This window comes from Benincasa hispida, chromosome 4 (assembly GCF_027475165.1).
Source record: "Benincasa hispida cultivar pf3 chromosome 4, pf3_genome.v1.1, whole genome shotgun sequence".
NCBI classification, from domain to species: domain Eukaryota; kingdom Viridiplantae; phylum Streptophyta; class Magnoliopsida; order Cucurbitales; family Cucurbitaceae; genus Benincasa; species Benincasa hispida.
In genome coordinates, this window is record NC_143481.1 from 67835618 (window position 1) to 67857772 (window position 22155).

Genomic DNA, 22155 nt, shown 5'->3' on the forward strand with positions numbered 1-22155 from the left:
ATGCTAAGTTAAATGGAAACTTAGGGTTTCAGAAACTCTTACCTTTGAAGAATTTCTTCAAGTATCCCACGTTCAAGATCTGAACACTACCATGATGGCTTCTTCGGTATTCTCAGGCAGAGAACCCAAGAGTGACGGGCTTTGACTATTTTGGAATGAGAGAATTTTTTAGTAGAGAGGAGGAAAAGTTGAGATTGTTCACCAACAATTCAAAACTTACAGAACCACTTCTATTTTTCTCGCAGTGTATCATACGAAGAAGGAAACTCTCTCCTCTCTTTCAAAAGCCAAAATGTTACCAAAATAACCACCCACATATGTGGGTGGAAAGAAAAGAGGAAGAGGGAGTTTCCCTCGTTTAGATTAAAAATAACAATTAATATATATATAAATATGATAACTAACTTACCATATAATATATATTAAAGTATATGTTATATCAAATATACATATAGCCTATAGTTTTAATATTGTATCATATACAATATAACCTATAGTTTCTTTTCTCTCATATGACATTTAATATATATCATATTTATATTAAATTTAACAATTATGAATCCAATTCATATTAATAATATTTGAATTAGGGTTGGCAAAAAAACCCGCGAGGGCCGTTTGGGTCAGGGATTCCCCAGTTTGACTGGGGATGGGATCAAACCGGAGAATTTATTCGAGGCCCCGTCCGGGGAGGGGCGGGGACAGGGACAGTATTTCCGCCCTGACCCCGATTAATCCCCAATCTCGAATTTATATATATATATTTTTTTTTATAAATAAATATATATATATATATAGAGAAATTTTATAAACTTATTAAAAAAAAGTCCAAGCCCAAGCCCAAAATTCCTCTCCTCCTTATTAAAACAAATTAAAACTTAAGCCCAAGCCCATGCCCAAGCCCAGAATTCCTTTCCTCCTTCCTTTCTGCCAAAATACTAAATCCCTAAAACTATTGTAAGCCTACTGCACTGTCGAATCCAGCTCCGTCCACATCCACTGCTCTGCTCCATCCTCCAGGTGATTCGTTGCGTTGAAGTTGTGAAGAGTCTTTTGCTCCAGCCGTTGAAGTCGTCAAGAGTCTTCTGTGTCTACTCCCGCCTCCGCGTCTGCCTCCATCCTCGGTCGCGTCCGCGTCTGCTCCAGCCTTCGCGTCCTCCCGCCTCCGTCCGCGTCTAGCCTCCGCCAGTCCGCGTCCGTCCGTCCGGCGCCATTTCATGTGAAGACACATCCGTCTCCAGCCTCAGCTCCACGTCCGTCTGCCACTTTCAGGTGAAGACATTTCCGGCTTGAACTTTGGTTAGATAATGAGTCTTTGTTTTTTTATATATTTTGATTGTTCTTGTATTGTTTTTCTTTTCAGAAAAGCAGACTTTGTGCTATTTCGAGAGGCGAGATCTATCCGTTCAACTTTTAAGATTTCAAACTTCAAACCGGTGCCGGTAAAAATTTTCTTTCATTCTCTTGTTTGGTCGTTTGATATTTTTGAAAAGTATGCTTGAAATTAGTAAATAATATGTTTGAAAAATATATTTGTGTATGTTTGATATTTGAATGTTTTGAATTTTGTTTTACATCTTTCTATCATTTAATATATTAATAAATATTTTCTTTTATTACAAATATTTGACAATGTAAGGTACTAGCACGGAAAAAGAAATAGTTACACATTTAGCAACTGTTTTAGAAGATGCAGACGATTCTGATGAAGATGGCGTGGTGACTAAGGTATGTTCAAGGATTAACATTATTTTTTTTTTATGACATTATTTGTTTATTACATTTTAAATGTAGGAATGAATACAACTAAAGATGGGATGATGTCAAGAAAGGTGAAAGATTTGATTGTGAAGTCGTTAAAGAGAGAAGGACGAGCTTTATTGAATTTTAAGTTGTAAACTTATTTGAATGTATAATAATTGACTTCCTTATTCAAACTTTATTGAATTTTAAGTTGTAAAGTTATTTAAAGGATTTGTTAGCTTTTAAATTGTCAATTAATTGTCAATTGTGTTTATTTCATAGAATAGTCTATTATTTTTTGTTCATTTGTTGTGTATTAGTCAAAATTCAAATAAAATCACTTGAATTAAAAAACGAGGAATTCGATAAACTTATTTAATGGATTTTTGTGGATTAATCAAATTTTAATTAAAAAAAATGGGGAATCCCCGCGGGGACCCTATTTCCCCAGGATGGGGGGCAATTTCCCCACGGGGTCAGGGATGCCACCCCTCCCCCCTGCCCCGGCCCCGTTGCCAACCCTATTTCAAGCTAGTTATATGCCAACAATCATAGGCTAATGGTATAGGCAATAACCTCTTCAAGCCTTAGTTAGCTACATCCCTCAGGGTTTGACATCCAGAAAGTCACGCAGCGAGCTATCAAACAAGAAGTTGTGAACTCCAGAAAGGAAAGAAAGAACTCCAGTAAAGATAGCATAGACGGGTACTGCTACTTGAAAGCCTAAGGAAAATAGCAAGACAAGGGTTCTCATTACTATGGACTCATCATCTAAGGCCTATGGTTCCTTGCTTGACTCCTCTTCTCTTAAGTCTCATTCCGTTCCTCCATCTTGTTTTGTTCTTTGGGCCGTCTCTAGCAGGTAGGAAGGAATAGAGTCAAGGGCAGCTCTTACCCTGCCAAGCCAATCTAGATGTCTTACGTATAACACAAGCTAAGCCGCTTCCAGTGAAAGCAGTAGTGAGGTAGCTCAATAAACCTAGCAAACACCGGCTAGATAAGTGGGGCAGGCAGGCTGCTAACTCAGAGGATTCTTTGTCGATAGCAATCCAAGCCAACTACCCTCACCTCAACCAATAGAAATGCTGCAAATAACTTGAGAAGTGCCTATAACACTTTTCTTTAGTTAACTCCTCGAGATATTGATACTTGACTCTATACTGCCTACTTACTTTAAACTTTAGGCGAAATACTCTACTTTACTATACGATCACTGAAAAAGAAGCGTTTTATATAGCTGTGAATCATATTCAAATATTTATTTTCTCTCACTAACGCTATAATGTATCAAATACATTATAATAATTATATCACATATAATCAAAATAACTTAATTATATCATATATAATTAAATCCCTCTATTAATTTGAACAATTTAAATTAATCCAAAAACTTATTCTCATTTAATCCTATTGAACTACCAAGGGGACCTCATGGACTTGTAGCTTGAAATTCCAACGGTACATGAATAATTAATCAAACTCTTTAATTAAACTATTCATCATCCATTAATTGTCGAGCACTCCAATAAAGACCGACAGCTGCACTCTTTGTATTATAGATATATTTTTGTGTCCATTGGATATAACCAATCAATAGTACGATGACCCTTCACAAATTGCTCGTAAGTACAGCTGGGTCAAAATTACCGTTTTGTCCTTGTAGTTACATCAAACTCCTTAAGTATCACTGATCCCTCTAATGAACAATAGATCATAGTCCAACTATGACTAAACCCCTTTCGGGCCAAGAGAGCGTGTGGTGCCACATTGTTCAAGCCCCAAGATCAACTCTTCAGGGAACAATTTATCTACTTGTCCCGACCTCGATGAGAGAGTGCATTCCTTCTTGTATAGTGTTTTCAGCTCCCTAATCAGACGAATCCCCAAAATAGTAGGCTTGTTGGGTTGGCGATCTGGCCACTTTCACCCATACAAATCAAAGGATCTGTTGAGGTTGACACCCTAAAGTCTCGTGCCCTGTAGTTTGTAAACTGTTTGTACGAACGCTTGTATTGTATAATATATGATATTTACTTCACATCTTGATTTTGCTCAGTTGTATGTTTTATTTGCTTTACCACAAACCAATAAACATAAAATTTCTTGTTATCTGTATGTAACTTAAGCATGTATGTAGTGACGTACAAGTGGATCATGTCTTGAGTGATAACCAAAATGGTTTGTAGTATATGGATATAAAAGGGAAACCTTGTCCTGGTAAGGCTACAGATGCAGCCCACTTTATGGAATTGTCACAAGTGTTGTGACTCGTGACAAATGGTCTGATCCTAATCATTCGTGTAGAGGACATGCGAATAGGGGCGTCCTATACAAAGAGTTTGTATAAGACCTGACCACGAAGTGTTAATGTCTCGTTATATAACATCGTTCATGATAGAGACTTCACTGCACTAGGATGACCTTAGGTAACATGACCTCAATCCTGAGTGAGTTTACAACAATTGTTGCACTTTACAACAATTGTAACACCTACAAAGTGGGTCATACTCGTAGTGTCACTAGGATAAGGTGCCCAACCTTATCCATCAACTACAGACCATTTAGGTTATCACTTAAACATGATCCTTCCGTATGTCTCTACATACATGTTTAAGCTACAAGATAACCTTGGATGTTAGTTTATTGGTTTATGGTAAATGCAACTAAATATGGAATAAAATATCATATATTTTATTAAAAACACAATGAGTTCGTTTAAAACATTTACAAACTATAGAACCCTACAAGATTTAGGGCATCAACCCCAACAGCTACAAGTCCTCGGCAACGGCGCCAAAAACTTTTTGGCGAGAAATTAGCCGTCAATTACTTGACGACTAAAATTAAGTGAACGCAATATGTGATGCATGTTCTTAATGTATGCGTTGATTATCATGCATCGGTGGTCATGCGTTAGACTTACAATATGCGTTAATAAATGTATACGATGACCATGCGTTCCTGTCACAAGTTTTCTTGCGCTCATGCCAAGTATAATGTGAACGCAAGTTTCCCGGATGATCCAAGGTCGAATTCAGGGACTTGTAGCTAGAAGTATGCGGTGATGTATATGCGGCGGTTGAATAAAAGATTGATGGGAGGGTTCTAAGCTACACTACTCCTACTCCTAACTAACAGACAATGCAATGAGAATATGAATGAGAGGTAGAGACACGACAACTGTTGGCGCGTAGTAAATGGATGGAAAATAGATAAAATGTGAGGATGTCTTCATCGCAACCCTTAAGCGTGATGGCAAGGGCAACTTCAGCCAACGCAAGCTATGCGATCATGCTACAGACATTAAAGCCTAAATCTAGGACATATGCGATGTGTATGCAAAAGGGTTGAGATGACCGCATACCACCACCGTATCCTACTTCTTCGACGCATGCAATATCCTCTCCGTAGGGTGCATATGCTATGTGATAGCAAACGGAGCTTATTCCTAAGTTCCCCATTCTTGCTTATGCGTTCCAATTCGCTCTCTTGAGACTTAGATTTGGTATTTAGACTACTCTTCCAAGTATACCTAAATGATGAATGATGCACTCATAAGACAAGGTAACCGCATGAACTTGGCTAACGTAAGATTATTCCTATCTTTAGTGAATACTTGCTTACATTGCTTAATGCGACCAACCACTTACCTTCCCGGCAGTTAGTTGTTGCTGACTTTACTCATAAAAAAATGTTGCATTAGCCTATAGACAGGCGTTGCTACAACTTCACACTAAGCAAATAAGGTTTTCTCACACACTCGCACAACGCACACCTTCCGGTGGTTTACTACATGCTTCATATCTCTAATCCACACGACTAAGTATGTGATACTCAAGCAATCTCACTAAGTGATGCAATGAATGTTAAAGATGCTAAGTAAAGGAGGATGGAGATGGAATCGTAGGAAACACAGAAATGCATTGAACACACAATGTATTAATTTCTTAATCCAAAATTTAATACAATACAATATAAGAAAAGACGAGAGAATGAAATGACCAACTGGAAGCAATGACTTGCTTCCAGCAGATATGTGTCAAGGTTACCGGTGGTGCCATGAAAGGGCGGTGGAGCTGACTCTCTCGAGATCTAACTCCGGCGAAGGCTCCAGTCATCACTCGGAATGGAGGAAAGAGATGAAGAACTCTCAAGCTTTCTTCTCACGCATTTTTCGGGATCATAAGGATCCAGCTGAAGACCGAAACTTGGATGATCTGAAGTTATGCTCAGCGGCTTCTATTTATAGAGCTTGATCGCCGATAGAATTAATGGACTTGCTCTGATTTTGACATTCGCGGCGTGATGGTCCTTTTTTGAATCTCTGCTGCTAACGGCATGGTAGGTGAAATATCCACATCATCTTTTGATTTTTTCGAGATATGCGTTGATGCCTCCATTCCACCAATCTTGCGTTGATCCCTCTATTATGCGTTATCGTGTAGCCGCAATCGTACAGTGACCACGTTTGCTTAATACCGCAACTTCTACACGATGACCGCAATCGCTTGACGATCGCAACTTCTATGCGATGGATGCATGCGGTTAATCACCGCAACACCCATGCATTAATCGCATGTGTTCGCCTTTACGATGGAGAGTTTCTCCGCATGCGGTCGTCTATGCAGTAGTCTGGCTTTCGCGTTTGTGTCCACTTCATGCATTAGCTACAAAAATAAACAATTGAATGCATAATAACACATAATAATGGGTTAGCCGAGATTCTCAATATTGAATGCCGCAAACTCATTTTCTCATAAATTCCTAACATAATTGTCGCATATTCTACTTAATAACCCTCATAATTCTAAATAAAAGGCCTAAGATGACATGCATTTCTGCATGTCATCACCTGACTCTCCAATTGACAAAGTCGATGATGAAGATCTTAGCTTCTTTTTAGAAGGCAATGATGCATCCTGGATTTCGTTATGTGTATCAATTACACATTGCGAAAGTCATGGAATACACACTGAGAATATGTACCAACAGTACAGTCCAACAAATCAACTCATTCCAACTAGTCAAAACTTAGGATATGCAACATTCTAACACATAATATTCCTACTATGTCTTCAATGGATTATCATATCGAGCCATATAAATTGGAGGAAAATCAAAGTAAAGCTTGGTTTGGTTACAACAATGAACCCTGATGTACTCCACAGTTCAATACTTCAATACTGACCATGGATACAGACAATCTTTAGCACCACAAACTTCTCCAACACTTACATTCATGTTCCAACCCCACTACTCTTATCCCACAAGTTGTGATGCCTTCGGTTCAAATGCATTCCAGCGTTCCAATCCAACCATTCGTAAATATACCCTGACCATCAGAGGGCTCATCGCATGACAACACAATACCTTATGACTGTCTGAATGATGAGAATATAAAGATTAGCCAGATTTTCTTTTCAAAATATGATTTGTCAGTTAAATTTTTAATACTTGTAATAAAAAAAAACTTTGACTACCGTGTATAGAAGTCAATGAAGAGCTTGCTAACTGTATGGTATTCAGTGGAGGAATACAAGTGGAGGTTTCGTGCAAAAAATTTGAAAGAAAGTGATTTCTTCAAAGTGAAAAAATATCCAAGTGAACATACATGTTCTCTTAAAATGAGAATAGGTAATCATCAAAAAACAAAAAGTTAGGTTATTGGACACTTAATCAAGCCCAAATACGAACAAGTTGGTCGAACATGCTGACCGAGGGATATCATTAAGGATGTCCAGCGAGATTTTGGAATGAATATAAGCTACGGACAGGCTTATCGTGCTAGAGAGTATGGATTGATGTTTGCACGAGGGTCACCAGAAGGATCAGCTATTGTTAGGGCATATAGAAAGGCACTTAAGATTGCAAATCTCGGTACGATCTTCGAGGTTGAAATTGAGTACGTACATTACTTTAAGTATGTCTTTATGACACTTGGTCCGTGTATTAGGGGTTTCTTGAACTGTATACCCCAGTAATCATTATTGATGGGACACATCTGTACGAGAAATATAAAGGTATGTTGTTAATAGCGACCTGCATTGATGACAATAACAACATATATCCTATCACCTTCAATATTGTAGACAGTGAGAACGATACATCATGGAATTGGTTCATGACTCATTTGAAGACTTCGATAGGATATATTCTAAATTTAGTGATTATATTAAATTGTCACATCTCAATTACGAAGGTTATCTCAAGTATATTCCCTAATGCATTCCATGCCCTATGTATATATCATTTTCGTAAAAATTTGGTGGGCAGATTTAAGAATAAAGACATAATTCCTCACTTTTACCTAGCAGTGAAAGCTTATAGAATGTCTGAGTTTCAGATGTCTTGGACTAAGCTCCATCAATATCCTGGGGTGACGACCTATCTTGAAGAGAATGGATTACAACGATGGGCAAGAGTTTATCAAGTCCATTGTAGGTATTACAAATATTGTAGAATGTCTCAATGGAGTGTTGAAAGATGCACGAGAACTACCAATCATGAAGCTATTGGAGCATATTTGTGAGTGGCTGCAACATTGGTTCTATGTCTGATGTACATATGCAGTGGCATGCACAAATGTTGTAAGTAATTACATAATGAGTATTCTTAAGGAATCAGAACTAATGTCTAGAACATATCGTGTTTCTCTGGTGAACATGCATATAATTAATGTGGACGATGAATATTTAGGAGAGTTGGTTGATCTTCGTTCACGTACATGTACTTGCATGGAGTTTAATTGCATAGAGATCCCATGCTCCAATGCAATATCTGCGGCAACTCTTAGAAACATTAGTGTTCAAACATTATGTGAAAAATGATGTGCAGTTGAATGTGTGCTTACTGCTTATGTAGAACCGATCTTCCTTGTTGGACATAGACAAGAATGGAGTCAAAGATCTGATTTTGAAGACTTCGAACTTCTACCACCATGAAAGGTACCGAGTGTGGGTCGACGTCAAACCGTTAGGATACCTTCTATTGGAGAGAAGCCACGACAAATCTACAGATGTACACGATGTGGTCAGAGAGGACATAACAAGAAAACGTGCAGACATACATTAATAACACCTGGCACTAGCCCATCAGGCTCGATTTTATATGTAATTTATGGGCGATCATTTACTTGTATATATGCGATTATGTACTTATTTCTATAAGTTCGTTTACTCTTTTTTTTTTTCTTTTTATGAACGATCATTGACTTATATATATGTGATAGTTGACTTATATATATGCGATCATTCACTTATATATATTTGAACGTTTACTTATATATATGTTATCGTTTACTTATATATGCGATCGTTTACTTATATATATGTGATCATTTAGTTATTTATAATCGATCATTTAGTATTATATAAATGATCTCTTAGTATTATATAGACGATCATTTATTTATTTCTGTACGATCGTTTATTCATATTTTTTTTGTTCTTTGTGGTATTTTTTTTAATATTATTCGGTTCAACATAGATATACAGTGCAAATTCACTTCAAGGAATTCAAGTATAGATTACCAAACATATTGATTAGGCCACAATTGAGCACTGTATTGTTTCCTAAACAATTCCATATTGCTGAAGGAACTCATTTTAAAGAGATCTATGAGTGGAAGTGGATTGTTCAAATTCCATTTAGATTGAAAACACAAATTTACAGTAAACATACAATTTATGCATTCTAATTAAAATTATAACATACTTTTTAAACAAGAAATAGGGTTCAAGAGATTATACTTTTGAAGAACACTTCTTTTCGTAAACCCCTTGAACTATCACGAACTTTAACACAACAGAAAATTTGAAGACTTTCTTCAAGAATTTCACGAACCAAAATTGAAGACATGACCACTTGGAACCCTTTGGTAAACGATCACACATTTTTTTTTTGTAAACGATCGTTTATGTTTCTCTGATCGATCGTATAAAGAATACTAAACGCTAACTTAGAATTATCTAAGCGATCTCTTAAGAACAAATACATGATCATTTAACAAAAGTTGATAGATCGTTTAACAAATGGTAGGCGTGAACCCTTTGCAAACCCTAAACGACCTGGGAGAATGGTAAGCAAATATCAACTTGCATTCAAAGAAAGAGTCACATACCTTCCAGAGATCGATGGTGGTGAAAATGTGTACAAACGATCGGCGAGAAGGCGGCCAAGCGCTCGGATGAGATGGAAGACGACGAATCGGTACAAGAGCAAAAAGAGAGAAAATGGGAGCGAAAATTGCACGGTGAGAGAAGATGTAAGCAAAAAAGTGGAGTGAACAATGCTTCGTAGCATGGTTTGAAGAGTTTTTCAAATTGGGGTAAAATTGGTATTTCACAAGGCCAAAAGGTCAATCATGGATAAGTTTTTAGAAAGAGATCATCCATAAAAAAGTTTTTACTTTTTGGGTTATTTTACGAAATTATTCAATAGACTTCTATCACAATAAAAGTATTAGAAATCTATCAATGATGCTCGTCTTTCATTAATAAACTATGTGTATTGTGATAAATGTCTATTGGTATTAGACTTCTACCACAACACAAACATTAGTAGTCTATCATTTGTTCGGTAACACAAGTAAAAAAAGAAAAAAAGAAAAAAAAAGCATCTAAACATGATAATGGAACATTCAAAATAAATAAGAAAGAGAAAAACTTAGGTCCTCCCTTGGATGCACCTATCTTGGTGCATCCTAAGTATAGTCTAATAAAATACTGCTACATGGTAGTTTTTTTAAATAATATTTTTTTTTTCTAATTTATTTTCTGTATAGTAAAAAAGTAGGTAGCATATGAGTTAGAAAAATATTCATTGCTCAATAAGAAAAATATTCAGCGATACAAGTTCACAAAACTGTTGAAAATTGACACACCCAATAAAAATCAAAAGTTTAAGAAATAATAGTAACCTATATACTTATATGAGTTACAAATATGCAAGAAAATAGGAAATAAACGAGGGTTGTTGAACCAATGAACATGCAAGAAATTTTGAAGAAAAAATAGATATACAAGAAGAAATGACTTGGTAATTATTTTAAAAAAAAACGTGTGAAATTGAGTTTGTTTTTCATTGTTAAAAAAATGATTTATTCTCTTTTTGGGAAGCTAACTCAAACAAAGTATTGATTCAAACCATTAATTTTGAAAGATTTGAAATGCAGACACCATATTATTATTATTATTATTATTATTATTATTATTATTATTATTATTATTATTATTATTATTATTATTATTATTATTCAACCAAACATGTTAATTAAATAATAATAGTAATAAAACAAAACTAATTATTATGTTTTTTTTTTCCATTTGTGAAATATGGATTACTGCTGTGAAATAAGAACAATGCATAAACAAACCAAGAAGGAAAGAAGCGAAGTAAAAAATAAATTGGAGAGAACAAATATTGAACTCAATTGTGTTGTGTCTTACAAAGGTACCAGACACCAGTATTTAGACGACATAGAATGGTATATGTTACAACATAGAATTCAATGAATGGTGCATATTACAACATGAAATTCAATGTGACATTTGTGATATTTGATAACCTATGTAGGTTATGGATATATAAACTAAATAGTATATTATAATATATATTACTTTTGTAATACTCAACCTCAAATATCCATATTATATAAAATGAATTCCTTGTTAAAACCTTACTAGGGAAAACCCCACTGAAAAAAAATTCTAGTGAAGGGAAAAGAGTATATTATTTTATATACTTTAGTGACTGACTCATTAAAAACATTGTTGTGAAAACCCAATGAAAAAAAACCATAGTCAGGGGGGAAAGTGCAGTATTTCTATTCCTCCTCATGAATGCATCACTTGAGTTCTCTAAGTCGTCGCATTCCAATGTAGTGCACCAATCTTTTGAATGTTGATGTAGGTAATGTCTCTGTAAGTAAGTCCGTCAAGTTGTCTTTTGAAGAAATTTGTTGAACATTAATGTCACCATTTTCTCCAAGGTCATGCATATAGAAGAGTTTTGGTGAGATATACTTTGTTCTATCTTATTTTATATACCCACATTTGATTTTAGCTACACATGCAGTATTGTCTTCAAATAATCTCGTTGGTAAATTTTTACCAGAAGGCAAGCCACATGTTCCACGAATGTGATGAGTTATTGACCTCAACCACAAACATTCCCTTCTAACTTCATGAATTGCAAGAATTTCTACATGATTTGAGGAAGTGGTTGTGATGGTTTGCTTTATAAATCACCTAGATATAATAGTTCCTCCACACGTAAATAGATAACCTATTTGAGATCATGCTTTAGGTGGATCAGATAAATATCCAACATCTGCATAACCAATAGATCAAAGTTTTATTTGTTTGAATAAAACAAATTCATATCAATCGTTCTTCGAACATAATGAAGTACATGCTTAACTCCGTTTCAATGACTTTTTGTTGGAGAAGAACTGTATCTTGCTAATAAATTTACTGAGGATGCAATATCCGATCTTGTATTGTTAGCAAGATACATTTAGTGCATCTATTGCACTAAGATATGGTACTTCAGAACCAAGTAGTTCTTCATTATCTTATCGAGGTTAAAAGATATCATTTTTCTCATCAAGTGATCGAACTACCATCGGAATGTTCAATGAGCATGCTTTGCCCATGTAAAAACTTTCTAAAATTTTTTTTGTATATATCGATTGATGAATAAAATTCCATCAGCTAAATGCTCAATTTGCAAGCCAAGGCAAAATTTTGTGTTGCCAAAATCTTTCATCTCAAATTCTAGAGATATTCCATTGCCTTTGAAAGCCCTCTAGGAATACCAATTATGTTTAAATCATCAACATATATAGTTATAATAGAAAATCCTAACTGTGATTTTTTAATAAATACACATAGATAAATTGGATTATTTTGATAACCTTTTTTTCAATAAATATTCACTTAGATGATTGTGCACATTCGTCCTGATTGTTTCAATCCATATAATGATCTCTGTAATTTGATCAAATATAATTCTCTAGAATTTGAATTACATGATTCAAGCGTCTTAAATCCTTTAGGGATTTTCATGTAGATTTTATTTTCCAGAGACCATATCGATATGTTATGAAAACATCCATAAGCTGCATATCAAGCTTTTCATTTACAGTCACGCTAATTAAATATCTTAATGTAATAACATCCACCATAGGAGAATATGTTTTCTCATAATCAATGCCTGGTCTTTGAGAAAATCTTTGTGCAATAAGTCGTGCTTTATATCTTGTTACTTCATTATTTTCATTTCTTGTACGTACATACTCATTTGTATCCCACGAGTTTTACACCTTCAGGTGTATAGATTATAGGTCCAAAAACCTCATGTTTTGAAAGTGATTTTAGTTTTGCTTGGATAGCTTCTTTCTACTTGAACCAATCATTTCTATGACGACATTTTTCAATAGATCTAGATTTAGAAACCTCATTTTCATGAATGATATGATATCATGAGCAACATTATAAGAAAACATGTTGTCTATAATTACATCAGTTCTATTCCATTTTTTTCCTATCATGACATAATTTGTCAAGATCACATTGTTATCTTCATGTATTTGAGTCTCTGCAACATTTTTATCATTAGTCATGTCCAGGGTTTCTTATTGAATGTTCCATTTTCAAATGAGTCATTTCGACTATCGATTACTTTTCTTTTTTGAGGATTTGTATCCTTTGAACCTATTGGTCTATCACGCTTCTGGTGCACCACTGACCCGTTAGTTGTAACAACTTGTTGAGTTAGGATTTCAATTCTATATGGAGCATTTGCATTTGGAATATATAACTTAGTCACTTTCTTAGCATTTGTAGATGCATCTTCCATTTAGTTTACTATGCTTTGTAAATGAATTATTCTTTGAACTGACAGTTCGCATTAATCTGTACGAGGATCTAAATGAGACAATAACGATGCATTTTAGGCAATTTCATTTTCCAACTTCTTAATTCCTCCCCCTAATGTTGGAAAAGTTGTCTCATTAAAATGAAAATTAGCAAATGATGCAGTAAATACATCACTCATCAAGGGGTTCAAGATATCTAATAATTGATGGGGAATCAAATCCGACATTTATTCCTAACATCCTTTGAGGTCTCATTTTAGTACGTTGTGATGAAGCAATTAGAACATATATTGCACAACCAAAAATTCGCAAATGGAAAATATTTGGCTCCTGACCATAAGCTAATTGTACTGTGGAGTACTTATGTAAGATGTCGGTCTTATGCGTATAAGTGACGTTGCATGCAAAATAGCATGATCCATATAGATATTGAAAGTTTTGCTCTCATAAGTAGTGGTCTAGTAATTAATTGTAAATGTTTGATAAATGATTCTGTTAAATCATTTGGTGTATGACCATGAGCTACAAGATGTTCAACATTTATCCCAATTGACATGCAGTAATTATTAAATGCTTGGGATGTAAATTCACCAGGGTTATTAAGTCAAATGTTTTTGATTGTATAATCAGGAACGGTGCTCTTAATTTGGTTATTTGAGCAAGTAATCTTGCAAATGCAAGGTTTCAACTTGATAATAAACATACATGTGACCATCTACTAGATGTGCCAATTAAAACCATGAAGTATCTAAATGGTCCGCTTGGTGGATTAATAGGTTCAGATATGTCACCATGAATTTGTTCTAAAAATGTTGATGACTCAATACCCACTTTAGCTGGTGATGTTCTAATAATCAATTTTTCTTGAGAGTAAGCAACACATGATAATTCATTACATTTGAAGAATTTTATGGTTCTTTAATGGATATCTATGAGAATTTTCAATAATTCTTCTCATCATTATTGACCCAGGATGACCGAATCGGTCATGTAAACATTGAACATATCTAGATTCATGAACGTCAGGCTCATGGTTTCATATGTTTCAATTACTCATATATGAGTATAATATAGTCCAGAAGAAAAAGCAGGCAATGTTTCTAATATACCTTTCTACGTGAAATAATAGATGTAATATAGAGATATTCTATATTATTCTTATTGTTGGTTCTAACATGATAACCATTTTCACATATATCTTTGAAACTCTATAGATTTATTTTTTACTTACTAGAGAACAAAGCATTTTTAACAGTGAATTTTGTTCCTCTAGGTAAAATAAGGCTTGCTCTTCCAAAACCTCTAATCCAGTTTGCAGAAGCTGATATTGTATTGACATTTGCTTCAAGCATTGTCAATTTAGAAAAATATTTTTTACTTTTAAGTATTATGTACTTAGTTGCACTATCTACCAAGCATAAGTCTTCATTTTTTATCTTTGAGTCAACCAAAATATGAGAAATATCCATGATTCTTCATTATAAAAAAAAACGATTACAATAAGTCTCAAATCAAAATTAACTTGTAAATACAAAAAAAAAAAAAAAAAAAAAAAAAAAGAACCAAAACTAAAACATAAATTAATATTATTTTTAGACATTATCAAAATTAAAAGGAAGTATTTACTACTCTTTAAATGTCATCATTTTTCTCTTCAGAAGACTCAAAGAAATCAGCAACATCCAAACGTGTCATGTTTGAAGGGTCAAATACATCATCTTGATATGTAAAGTTTGCTTCCACATTTTTTCCTTTCTCCTTCAATGAGGATTGATAAAGATCAACTAAGTGCTTGGACATACAACAGGTAAGAGACCAATGTCCCTTCATACCACATCGAAAGTTGATTTTCAATACTTTTAGAGCTCTTATTTTGTGGAGCTTGCTTTCCCTCTGTGATCATCAGTATTTGTGGTTTTCTTGAAATCTGAATGATTATTACCACGAAAAGAATAATTATTTCTTCCTCTACCATGGTCACGACCTTGACCACAACCATGACCATGACCTCGATTTCAACCATGATTATTTGAAATTACAACATTCGTTTCAGGAAATATTGTTGCTCTAGTTGATCGAGATTCATGGTTTTTCATTAATAGCTCATTGTTTTGTTCAGCCACGAGAAGACATGATATAAGTTTATAATGCTTTTTAAAACCTCTTTCTCGATACTGATGCTGCATGAGCATATTTGAGACATGGAATGTTGAAAACATCTTCTCTAACATATCTTCATCAATAATTTTTTCTCTACATAACAAAAATTTTGAACTAATTTTAAATAATGCAGAATTGTACACTTACTGGTTTAAAATCTTGCAACCTTTGGTGCATCAATCATAATGAGCTTTAGGAAGATTTTTTTTTTTTTTATGATCGTACATTTCTTTTTAATTTTGCCATAGGACATGCGGATCTTTTACTATAAGATATTCAATTAGTCCATCATGAAGATGATGTCGAAGGAAAATCATGGCTTTTGCTTTTTCTTGACTAGAAGTCTTATTTTCTTCTTTATGTTTCGCCGACTCAATATGCCTACCATTTTGTGGATTTTTCTAATCAAGGAGTTGGGAACAAAGCTACACAACACGAAATTCACTCATTCCCTAATGTCGGGGTAAGTAGATAAATTGCTCCTTTAAGGCTGATTCCAGTGCTTGACCAATGTGGCCACACCCTCTCTTGGCCCTCTGTATTTGGTTATAGTTGAACTATTTCATTAGAGAGATTAATGGTAATTTGGTCCAGCTGTACTTACGAGCAATTTGTGAAGGGTCATCGTACTGATTGGTTATATCTGATGAACACATAAATATATCTGTGAAGAGTGCAACTATCATTCTTTAGTGGTTAATATATTGGTTAATGGATGTTGGATAATTTAATTAAAGAATTTGATTAATTATATCTACAGATCCATAAGGTTCCCTCTGTAGCTAAATAGGGACTATTGAGAATTAATTTTGGATTAATTTGAATTGTTTAAATTAATTGAAGGAATTAATTATATGTAATATAATTAATATAATGTATTCTATACATTATAACATAAAGGTTACTTTGAGAGGAATTAAATATTTGAATATGATTCAAATATTAATTATATGAATGAATTTCATATAATTAAATTTAATATAAATATGATTTATGTTAAATACCATAAATAATAGAGATGAATTAAATATTTGAATATGATTTAAATATTAATTATATGGATGAGATTCATATAATTGAATTTAGTATAAATGTGATTTATATCAAATATTGTGCATTGTTGAGAGAAAATAAAACTATAGGTTATATTTTATTTGATACAATATGAAAACTATAGGTTATGTATTATATTTGATATAACATATATTGCGTGTATATATATATATATATATATCATCATTATTAGTTAAATTAAATTATTTAAATTTAATTAAAGCTCCCTCCCCTTAATTCTCTCTCAACCAAAATGTGAGGGGTTCAATTTTTCATAATACCCAATCATCTTCTTCATCTGGTTTTTACAGAAAACTCTCTTTGGTTTTTCTTGTTGGAATTCACAGAGAAGAAATATTCTTCTTCTTCCTCCTCTCAATTTTTTCCTCTTTCAAAAGGAGCAGAGCCTACTACTCCTGCTGAATTCTCAATCCCAAGAGAATATAGGAGGTTTCTTTATGGTGGTGGCTATTTTGGATTGTTGATTTTTGGTACAAAGTATTCGTGACCAGTTCGAGGAACTTCATGAAGATTTTTGTCTTCAAGGGTATGTTTGCTTCTTCCCTAATTATTCTTAAAAGCATGTTGTAATTTTATTATAATGCATAATTTGATTGTTATATAAATTTGTGATTTGTGAAAATTGTAAAATTAGGACGATCTTCTTCCATTGCAAACCTTCACCAATTCTTTCAATTGGTATCAGAGTGAAGGTTTTTTGTCCCAATTTTTTTTCCAGAATTTGTTTTACAGACTTATGGTGGATATTGCATTATATAATTTGTTCATGTGATGAATGTATGTTAGTTTGTGATTTATGGATGTTTCAGGATTATGCTTTAATTTTACGATTTGATATGTAAGAGCCCTATGTTTTTAGGCATTAATTGCAATTGAGTCTGTATTATTAAAGTATTGAACCGCTCGTGACGTTTCCGGTGAATTTCTGGAGAAATCGAAGCAAAAACAAAAGAGTTCGAATCTGTACAGTAGCGTCGTGACGTTGTGCCCTAGCGTCACGACGCTCCAAGATGAAGAAAAAGCGTGGTTCGGTGATCGGTCCACACATGGTTCGTGGAGTGATGTTCCAGTTCGATTCGTGGGTTCTCTGGTTCGGTTGGTCTAGGTTCTTCTAAGTCGGTTCGTGGTTAGTTCGAGTTGTTCCCAGTTCTGTTCGAGCAGTTCAAGTGCTGATTCACTTGTTTCGAACCGGTTTGATTATTACTTTGTAATAGTTAATTTATATCTTGTTAATTAAATTAATATAAGTATTATGTTAATTTAATTAATGGTTTAGGAGTCCAATCCCGATCCTTAAATTGTTATTTTAAATTATGCATATGATATATGATTTAATTTATTTATATATGTCATAACGTATGTCATATAGTAAAGATGATCCCATCATAGGTTATGCATTTTTCATGCATCATTTATATTATAAATGTTATTATATATAGTTGCAAGATTTAATTTTATAGCATGCTCGTGCATCATATAATATAAGTGTTATACTATGCTTGCATGCATTAATAACATAGTCATGCATCATTTATATTATAAGAGTTATAATATATAGTTGAAATGGATGCAATGTATTTTATTAATTATGTCATTACTTTAATATATAAGTGTTATATATATTTAGTAATGAAATGGGGATTGCATGATGCATGACATTACTTTAGATTGTTTTATAAATATCATAATTTTATCAAGCATGTCATTCGATGCAATGAATGGTTTTAATTTATTTCATTATTTTAATTGGTATAATTAAATGAAATTAGAAATTAAAATCAATAATTCAGAGTTGTATGCAAACTTAGATAAAATCATTTTTTAAAATAGTTTAAAATATGATTCACATAGACTTAAGATCACAAATTTCTAATGAGATTAGAAATTAATTTAATTTTTTAATTAGTTTAATAGGATTAAATTGATTTTAATAAAAGATTAAAATTGTAGCAAATGTATTTATAAGGGACCTTTTGTCTAAAGTTAGTTCTCTCTAGGCTAGGATATTTAAGTTAACGGAAACAGAACACCCCTATATGGGAACTGACCTAGAAAGGTGAATTAGATAGATTTGCTACAAGCATGCACTTGTTGATTAACGTTTGTTAAGATATTTAACGAACATTAATCAAAATTGTTTAACTATCCAAAATAAGTGTTACTTTTGGGCAAAATCACTTAGTGAAAATAATTAGTTGTATTTTTTCTAAGTTAAATAAATCCTAAGTTTTTTTAAAATACTCAATGAGAGGAAAAAGATGTATACGATACGCCAATTTTTCACTCATGTTTCTTCTTTAATGTTCACACCGTGAAACTCATGCTTGGCTGTGTTTGTATGGGTCAATATCAAGATGAATGGAGAGAGTATTTATAGTAAGTGGGAGATGAATGTGTGTCAACATGTCCTATGGTCTCCTTCATTAGTTTGCATTGTGAGATCTTATTACACCGGCCTCAAGACGCCTCGGAGCGTCCCCCTTCATATTGTTTTTTTTAAAAAAAAAAAAAATAACTCAAAAAACAGTGACATAAATAGATATCATATGATTTCCAAAACAAATCTAACATGCAATGAATGTAGAACAAATCTAGAAGTAGATCCAAATACACAAAAGAGATTCTGAAAAATGTAGATCCATATGAAAAAATGAATGTGTAAGTGGAAGTGGAAAAATATTTGGATATACACAAAAAGCAACCATAATTCTAGTAGATCTAAAGCAAATAACATAAAAAAAAAAAAAATACCAAAATCCTAGAAAAGCAAATGAATAAGAGAAAAGATAGATTCCCCATGAACAAGAAGAAAAAAAATGTAACTAATAGCCCAAACGAGCGAAAGAAAAGAGAGAATCTTATGAAAAAAAAAACAGAGGAGAAGAAAATCAAAGTGAAAGAAGATAAGGATGCGAGAAGGTGAGAGTAATGTGAAGAGACACGTGAGAGCAAGAAATGAGAGACCTGAGTAACCTGAGTGAGAGAAGTAAATGAGGGCGTTAAAAACGCATAATAAAATAAGTAAAATTGTTGAAGTTGATGTCCTAAATCACATGGTCTTGTAATTTATAATTGTATTGTACAAACATTTTATTTATCTAATAAAATATTTTAAGTATTTTATTCGATATTTAGTTGTAACTCACAAAATCCAATAAACTAAGATCCAGGGTTGTTTTCTGTAACTTAAATATGTATATGGAGACATACAAGTAGATCATGTTTAAATGGTAACCTAAACGCTCTGTAGTAGATAGATAAGGTTGGGTACCTTATCCTGGTGACGCTTTCAGCCTACTTTGTAGTTGTTACAATTGTTGTAAAGTGCTACAAATGATCTGATCCTAATCATTCATGTTAAAACATGTGAGTAAGGGTATTCTATATAAAGAGTTTGTATAAGACCGAACTACGAAATGGATAGTCTTTCTGTATAACACCGTTGCTAGAAGAGACTTACATTTCATCATGATGACCATAGGTGACTTGACCTGAACCTTGAGTGAGTTGTGGACTCCGGTCCTTTGATTTGTATGGGTGAGAATGGCCAGTTTCACCGACTCAATATGCCTACCATTTTGGGGATTCGCCTGATTGAAGAGCTGGAAACACAGCCACACAAGAAAGAATTCTCTCTTCCCTAGTATTAGGATAAATAGGAATTCACTCTTCCCTAGTATTAGGATAAGTAGAGAAATTGCTCTCTAAATATTAAAATATAAAGTTTTATTTTAGAGGAAATGAATATTTGAATATGGTTCAAATATTAAAATTAATATGATTTGATTCATATTAAATACTATAGATTAAATGAGAGAATATTAAATTGTAGGTTATATTATATGTGATATAATATGTGTGTTATATTAGATATAACATATGGTTTTCTTAGTGATATATATATATTTATTTATTTATTTAAAGAAATATCATTTTTTAATTAAATAATTTAGTCATTAGGGAAGAGAGTTATTTGATAACTTTTCTCTTCCCCCATTATTCTCTCATTAAAACATATGGAAGTTAGGAGGATTGAATCTTTCATCTTTCCCTTGCATTCTAGTATAAATAGGTTTGCATTGCTCTCTCAAATAATAGAATTGTATCCCTTGCAAGTTAATCTTGAAGCCCACAATACTCTCATTGATTCGTGTGGTTGTGTTCGAGATTTGGAGATTTTTTGTTGCATTTTTCTTGTTATTCGAAGTTCAAAGGGAATTCGAAGAGTTTGTTACTTCAAGAGTTTCGATCTTCAAAGGCGAGTGATCTTCCAATCTCTTCTTTCTCTTCATTTTTATTGTGGTGGCATGCTAAATTATATCAAATGTTTACGTTTTCGTTCTCTGTTTGATTATATGTTATGTAAAACAACTTTGGGATACCGATCCCATTTTTATAATTTGTGGACTTTCTCAACTAACTTAGGGAGCGTGTATTAATAGGAATAAACATAAAACTTTTAATAGAGAAAAAAAGATCAATGATAGAAGAAGAAAGTGGGGGGAAATTGACAAGGACATAAAGAAATGAATCAACAAGGAAATGAGCCAAGATTGTTGGTCATTAGTTATTGGTGCTATCTGGAAGCGGTAAATGAATTCATGATGGATGAAGAAATGGGTCGTTGTAAATATAGCAATCAGAGCCAATGTATTATCAAATATTACACAATACAAAAGAATTTACAGTAACAAATTTAGATCAGCTTTAAGAGTCTATCAGTGATGGACTCTATCATGGATAGTAGACTATATTGCTAATAAATTTTTCTACATTTGTAATTCTTTAAAAAAAATGTTGTTTTTACTTAATTATTAACCTTTAAAAATGTCACACATTGCAAGTACCCATGAATAAATTGATCGTTTGGAATTAATATATCTTAGGTCGTGCATTTGTGGGTTGTTTAGTCATTTTATATGGACTAAATTGATTCTCATTCACATCTAAGCATCTTTTTCATATCTCAACCCTTTACGAACTACCCCTCCAATTAAAAAAAATAAAAATAAAAAAATAAAAAAAAAACTTTGAAAATAATTATAATAAAACTGTGTGCAAATATATTGTATTTGACTATGTTTAATAATGTTCCAACTTTTGGGTTTAGTAATGTTGTTCCTTATCTGTTCTAAAAATTTAGAAACCATATGCAAATACAAAGAAGAAAATCAAGAACCCAAATGACATGACCTTAACACTATACGAAGAAATTGACACACAAATCTTCACAAAAATGTATTTGGAGATTAAAAATGTAACCACAATTTGAAATTTGTGGAGAGAGATATTCAGTG

At 33.2% G+C, this 22155-nt stretch overlaps 1 long non-coding RNA gene across 1 annotated transcript; it reads left to right on the top strand.

Moving 5' to 3' along the window:
* Positions 1–946: 946 nt before the first annotated feature.
* Positions 947–2008, top strand: LOC120076753 (uncharacterized). Its single transcript, XR_005481635.2, has 4 exons — positions 947–1272; positions 1364–1442; positions 1640–1728; positions 1795–2008. It is a non-coding gene; the product is annotated as an uncharacterized LOC120076753 (long non-coding RNA).
* The last annotated feature ends 20147 nt before the right edge of the window (positions 2009–22155 follow it).